Below are 7,915 nucleotides of genomic sequence, written 5' to 3'. Positions count from 1 at the left end.
TTAATTTATTAAAAAAATTTATAAAAGAATTAATGATGAAAAATTTTTTAGTTTAATTTTTTTATAAATATAAAAATACTATAATAAAATTAAAATTATTGAGTTAAATATATTTATCAAGAACGAGTCTTACGCTAAAGATTTTAGTCGGTTTAAAATTTTTAAATTTTAAGATTCATTTAATTTGTTCATTTAAATTTTTAATTTAAATTGATATATGATTTTATGTAAAAAATTTTATTATAATAAAAAATTAAATATAATTATTTTTAAAAAAAACTATTATAATAAAATTTAAATTTTAAAGGGTATGTTTTTTTATCTAAAAAATTTAAAAAAAGACAATTTAAGTTTTAATTTTATTCAAATTCACATTTTTTTAAATTTTAATTTTATTCAACTTTACTCAATTTTATTTAAATTTTAACTTTAACTCAACTTATAACTTAAATTTAATTTAAAAATTACACTTAAATTATACTCTAAAAGAACCACTCCTAAATTTAAATTAATAAAATAAACGTACGCCGAAAAAGAAATATGCAAAAAAAAAAAAAAAAAAAGGTATTAATGGGCGCTGCTGAAAGAGAACAAAAAGTAACAGAAAGTGGGGGGATGAATGAGGCAAAAATGACAACTGGAGAGGACAGGTTGGTGCAAGTGCAAGGTTTGGACAGAGGAGAGAAGAGAGAGAAAAGACGATAGAGGAGAGAGAATTCTAGAACTGCAAAGTGATGAAGACAGTTCAGGCATCAGAATCAGCTTGCAAATATCCTAACATACGCACGGGAGATTGAGCCAGGCCTAGCCAGATGGGACCAAGCCCATCAGCCTTTCTCTTCTGATCTCCCACGACTCCATGCAAACAAAACAGCTTTCATGTCCCCCCTCCCAAAAAAATAAATAATAATAATAATAATAAAAGAGATTCTCTTTACATCTCACGTACCGTTAAATTAAATTTTTTTAATTTTAAAATTTGTAAATTTTTTTAATTTTATGTAATTTTATATAAATTTAACAGATTTAAAATTTAATTTATATTAATATATTAACGTATCAAAAAAACATTTCAATAATACTAATATAATAATCATGATGATGATACAATATAGTTTTTGATGGTCGAATTTAATTTTATAATGTCTTATTAAAATTGCTTGTCTTCCTATTTTAATATGATGTGATATTATAAAAGATGCAATGCTGGCTAGTATAGTTTCTTCTTCCCATAGTAGTTGTCATGAAATCCATAAACAGAGGATAAAAAAAAGTACTAATTATCACTAATTAGTTAACAAGTCAAAAATTCACATGGAAGACTGTATGGAATTTTATATTGCTAACAATAAGTTCATAATTTATAATGGAAGATTGTATGAAATATATATTAGATAATGTTACATTTCTATTTTACTGAATGTCATAATTTGGCATTTGGCCCGCCCAAAAAGGCATCCGACGATGCAGTAAATATAAATTTAAAATAATATTATATATTAAGGTACACTTAAAATAATTTTTTTATCGGGTATATTTCTCCAACAAAAAAATAGTGTCAAATATTAGTATGGGGATTTATGTGGCGGTTCGTGTTGTATTTTATGCAATTGAACAATTTTATATATATTATGGACCATTAAAATTTAAATCGGTATAAAATAAATGAGACATATATAAATTTTAAAAAAAATTAGTAAACTCATGCACTGTTCATTACTTTTTATTAATATTTTTTAAAAATTTTAACTAATATAATTATTTAATTAAAAAAATATTAATTAAAAATAAAACGTAAAAATCATGCACAGGGTATTTCTCCTTTTCCCCATTTTAATAACCGGCGAAAGCAATTGATGTCATGTGCTCAGGTTGGCCACTGTTGTTCTGCTGCCGACCATCCACGTGCTCTCCAACGTCACATGTGCTTTTCTCTTCTCTTCTTTTCTTCTCCATTTTTAATTAATTTTTTGTGTTCTCCCACATACGTTGGTTACTAAGTACGTATATATGGTTCGTTTAATTTACTTTAATTTACTAATTTAAATTTATAATTTTAGTTTAGATATAATTTTATGTGAAAATTTTTTATAATAATAAAAAATTAAATATAATTATTTTAAAAAAAAATTTATTATAATAAAATTTAAATTTTAAACTCAAATTAATAAAGTCAACGTGATATAATTTGTCACCACTCTGTTGACGATTCCACCCATCATAATGGACCTTTTTAGAGTCGTTTGTCATGGAATTCTCAATTATCACTTGTCGGTCCGTGGTCCCTAATCCAATAATCCCTCAATCTCAGACGCGGCATCGATCTGCATTTCGCAAAACAGTAAAAGTTAAAAACCAATAATTCAACCAAAACTATTGATCATTTCCAGCTGCAGATCGAGCTCCACACCTAATTAAGCAGCAGAATATGGTACCGTCAACAATTTTCTAGTCATATACATCGTTCGGATTAATGATGAAAATATCGAATTTTGCTGTCGAAATTTGAGTTATATTTAACTAGTGTGATCTAAAAACAAAAAAAAAAAATTCTTGCTAGGATCATAATTCTCAATTGCACGACTTTATATTAAAATTTTTTTTACATAAATATATTTTTTTAACTATATATAGTGTTATAGAGATATAAAATTAAATAATATTTACTCTGTGATTACCTACTTATAGATCTTGGTGTTATCTTTAAAAAACAAAAAATTCATCTAGTCAAATTGTTTGTGACGTATGTATGATGTATCGTGTATCTTTTATGTGAGAGTGCGTTTAATTTGCAGATTTAAATTAAAAATTTGAATTTAAAAGTACATTTTTATGAGAAAAAACTTTAACAAAAAAGTTTTAATTGTGATTGAAATTGTGAAACCAACAAAATCTAATATTTGCTCAATGATGACCTACTTATAGATCTTGGTGTTATCTTCTTTTTAAAATTCATCTGATTGAATTGTTTGTGACATATGTATAATGTATCATGTCTCTTTTATGTGATGGTGCGTTTGTTTTATAAATTTAAGTTAAAAGTTTGAGTTTAAAAATAAATTTTTATGAGAGAAAATTTTAATAAAAAAATTTAAGTTGTGATTGAAATTGTGAAACCAATGAAAAATCTTACAAATAATCACATTTAATTTTTTTACTACAGTAAAAAGCTCTCATATAAAATCACATCTCAACTCAAATTAAAAACTCAAATCAACGAACTAAACAGCCTTTATAAAGTTTGCAGTTTTCGATTTTTTTTCCCTGGATCGCAGTTTTCGAGTTTAAACCGATACCTTCTCAGGTCAGCTGTTGGATTGTTATGCAAGACGTAAGACAATGGCAGACTCATGTGGCGGTAACTTCCTCAAATTCTCAGTCAATGAGTCACATGACCTTCATACTCTGTCCCGCCGTGATTTAGGGATGCTTTTAGAAAAAAAAGGCATAAATACATATTCTGCCGTGCTTTTTAAATTTCTAATAATATTATTTAATTATCATAAATATTTATCATGTGCATAGGTAAAGTTTATAATTTGATATCGAATTAGAGATAAATCCTATAATTCTAAACAGTTATAAAAAGTTTGTAAAATAAATATTAATATTTAGACATTTATGTTATTAGCCTTTGAGGATTTGTATTTGCATGCACACAGTTTTATTTATTTTTTGGTTCCCATCTTTTTATCCTAAATAAATAAATATAAAAGATGAGTGGATATTAGAAAGCACAAGGATACGACAGTTAGTTACGTGGATCCCCTTAATTTAATGAAGAGAGCTGGTTTGTACTACACTACACGTGCATTTTTGAATGATATGTGGCAGTGCCTTATTTAATGTTGTCAAACAGTTTCTACTCAATTTTTAAGCTTAATATATTGAATCTATTTTCTAAATTAAAAAACTTAAGGCTTGGTCTTTTGAGTGAAAAACTCAAAAAAAAAATAACTTGAGTTACAATTTTATTTAAATTCATGTTTTTTTTAAGTTTAAATTTGAGTTTAAATTCGAGTTCAAACTCGAGTTTAGGACTAAAACTCGAATTCAAGTTTCTCCTTCAACTCGAGTTCAGAAATTCGAATTCAAATTAATGAACAGTATTTTTTCTATTCTTAAAAATGCTATAACTTTTTCGTTTTAATTCTGATTGAGATGATTTTTTTTCTATTCGTTGACAACGAAAAGACGAATAAAACCTGACCCATATACCCTATTAAAATTTTTCATCAGCATTGAGTTTTTATTAAAATACTATCTAAATACAAATTTAAGTTTTAACTCACTCAAACACAAACTCAAAAAGATTATTTTCTCAAACCATAACTCAAATGTACACAACCAAACATAAACTCAAGTTACAAGTTCAACTCAAGTTATAACTCAAATTTAACTCAAGAATTATATTCAAATTAAACTCCAAAAGAACAAGACCTTAGAAACTTAGATAAAATTACTAAACTTACTTTTAGAATTTATTAGTCTAGGTATTTACCATTTACTCTTAATTGATATATTTTTTTACTAATATGACTATTTAATTAAAAAATATATTAATAAAAAATAAAGAGTAAAAGTCTAAATCCATATATTTTAATTGATTTTTGTCTCCTTTCCCTCTTAACCTTAACTTCATTATTTGCCCCATGTAGTTTTTCCTTTTGCCCATCCATTTGGTGACCATAAACCGAACCTAATTTATCCCTCAAAAGAAAAACGTATAAACAAACGGAATCTGACTCTTCTTGCATAAATAAAAGAAACATACTTATATTCCATAGCAGAATAGAGAAATAAGTATCATTCTAGTTCTCCATCAGATGCAGACAATAAATTTGAATATAATTGAGTCGGGAAAAAGGAAAAAAGAGAGACCAAAAGCGCAAGAGTTGTCCTCGAGTTCAAAAGCAGAAAAACAGTGACCAAAAGATAAAACTACAAAGGCAAACACAGTGGCCCAGCCTGATAACACTGCACAACAGAGTCATGGCCGACCCGCCTCTCATGTCTCAATTAGTGCTGGAACTTCGGGTCGGCAGGCCGCCCGAAGCCCGAATTTTTGAATTTTGCCCGAATTTTTCGCGCCTGCCCGACTTGCCCGACCCGCCCGAGGTGCCCGAATTACCCGAATACCCGAAAACGGCTAGGTTTTTGAATTTTTACCCGAATTCGGCCCGAAAACCCGAGTTGCCCGAACTGCCCGAACTGCCCGATTTGCCCGAAAACGGCTAGTTTTTTGAAATTCGGGTTCGGGCCCGGGCAGCCCGGATTTGACATGTCCCCCCTTGCCCGCCGCCGTCTAACCACCGGATACCGCCATCCGCCGGGATTTTTTTGCATTTTTCCGACCAAGCCCGAACTGCCCGACCCGAAAATTGCCCGAAAATTGGGTGTGCCCGAATTGCCCGACCCGAAGCCCGAATTTTGGAATTTTGCCCGAATTTTTCGCGCCTGCCCGACTTGCCCGACCCGCCCGAGGTGCCCGAATTACCCGAATACCCGAAAACGGCTAGGTTTTTGAATTTTTACCCGAATTCGGCCCGAAAACCCGAGTTGCCCGAACTGCCCGAACTGCCCGATTTGCCCGAAAACGGCTAGTTTTTTGAAATTCGGGTTCGGGCCCGGGCAGCCCGGATTTGACATGTCCCCCCTTGCCCGCCGCCGTCTAACCACCGGATACCGCCATCCGCCGGGATTTTTTTGCATTTTTCCGACCAAGCCCGAACTGCCCGACCCGAAAATTGCCCGAAAATTGGGTGTGCCCGAATTGCCCGACCCGAAGCCCGAATTTTGGAATTTTGCCCGAATTTTTCGCGCCTGCCCGACTTGCCCGACCCGCCCGAGGTGCCCGAATTACCCGAATACCCGAAAACGGCTAGGTTTTTGAATTTTTACCCGAATTCGGCCCGAAAACCCGAGTTGCCCGAACTGCCCGAACTGCCCGATTTGCCCGAAAACGGCTAGTTTTTTGAAATTCGGGTTCGGGCCCGGGCAGCCCGGATTTGACATGTCCCCCCTTGCCCGCCGCCGTCTAACCACCGGATACCGCCATCCGCCGGGATTTTTTTGCATTTTTCCGACCAAGCCCGAACTGCCCGACCCGAAAATTGCCCGAAAATTGGGTGTGCCCGAATTGCCCGACCCGAAGCCCGAATTTTGGAATTTTGCCCGAATTTTTCGCGCCTGCCCGACTTGCCCGACCCGCCCGAGGTGCCCGAATTACCCGAATACCCGAAAACGGCTAGGTTTTTGAATTTTTACCCGAATTCGGCCCGAAAACCCGAGTTGCCCGAACTGCCCGAACTGCCCGATTTGCCCGAAAACGGCTAGTTTTTTGAAATTCGGGTTCGGGCCCGGGCAGCCCGGATTTGACATGTCCCCCCTTGCCCGCCGCCGTCTAACCACCGGATACCGCCATCCGCCGGGATTTTTTTGCATTTTTCCGACCAAGCCCGAACTGCCCGACCCGAAAATTGCCCGAAAATTGGGTGTGCCCGAATTGCCCGACCCGAAGCCCGAATTTTGGAATTTTGCCCGAATTTTTCGCGCCTGCCCGACTTGCCCGACCCGCCCGAGGTGCCCGAATTACCCGAATACCCGAAAACGGCTAGGTTTTTGAATTTTTACCCGAATTCGGCCCGAAAACCCGAGTTGCCCGAACTGCCCGAACTGCCCGATTTGCCCGAAAACGGCTAGTTTTTTGAAATTCGGGTTCGGGCCCGGGCAGCCCGGATTTGACATGTCCCCCCTTGCCCGCCGCCGTCTAACCACCGGATACCGCCATCCGCCGGGATTTTTTTGCATTTTTCCGACCAAGCCCGAACTGCCCGACCCGAAAATTGCCCGAAAATTGGGTGTGCCCGAATTGCCCGACCCGAAGCCCGAATTTTGGAATTTTGCCCGAATTTTTCGCGCCTGCCCGACTTGCCCGACCCGCCCGAGGTGCCCGAATTACCCGAATACCCGAAAACGGCTAGGTTTTTGAATTTTTACCCGAATTCGGCCCGAAAACCCGAGTTGCCCGAACTGCCCGAACTGCCCGATTTGCCCGAAAACGGCTAGTTTTTTGAAATTCGGGTTCGGGCCCGGGCAGCCCGGATTTGACATGTCCCCCCTTGCCCGCCGCCGTCTAACCACCGGATACCGCCATCCGCCGGGATTTTTTTGCATTTTTCCGACCAAGCCCGAACTGCCCGACCCGAAAATTGCCCGAAAATTGGGTGTGCCCGAATTGCCCGACCCGAAGCCCGAATTTTGGAATTTTGCCCGAATTTTTCGCGCCTGCCCGACTTGCCCGACCCGCCCGAGGTGCCCGAATTACCCGAATACCCGAAAACGGCTAGGTTTTTGAATTTTTACCCGAATTCGGCCCGAAAACCCGAGTTGCCCGAACTGCCCGAACTGCCCGATTTGCCCGAAAACGGCTAGTTTTTTGAAATTCGGGTTCGGGCCCGGGCAGCCCGGATTTGACATGTCCCCCCTTGCCCGCCGCCGTCTAACCACCGGATACCGCCATCCGCCGGGATTTTTTTGCATTTTTCCGACCAAGCCCGAACTGCCCGACCCGAAAATTGCCCGAAAATTGGGTGTGCCCGAATTGCCCGACCCGAAGCCCGAATTTTGGAATTTTGCCCGAATTTTTCGCGCCTGCCCGACTTGCCCGACCCGCCCGAGGTGCCCGAATTACCCGAATACCCGAAAACGGCTAGGTTTTTGAATTTTTACCCGAATTCGGCCCGAAAACCCGAGTTGCCCGAACTGCCCGAACTGCCCGATTTGCCCGAAAACGGCTAGTTTTTTGAAATTCGGGTTCGGGCCCGGGCAGCCCGGATTTGACATGTCCCCCCTTGCCCGCCGCCGTCTAACCACCGGATACCGCCATCCGCCGGGATTTTTTTGCATTTTTCCG

The sequence above is a fragment of the Morus notabilis genome, unplaced genomic scaffold, assembly GCF_000414095.1.
Source record: "Morus notabilis unplaced genomic scaffold, ASM41409v2 Scaffold248, whole genome shotgun sequence".
In the NCBI taxonomy this organism is placed as follows: Eukaryota; Viridiplantae; Streptophyta; class Magnoliopsida; order Rosales; family Moraceae; genus Morus; species Morus notabilis.
Note: the sequence above shows the minus strand (reverse complement) of the source record.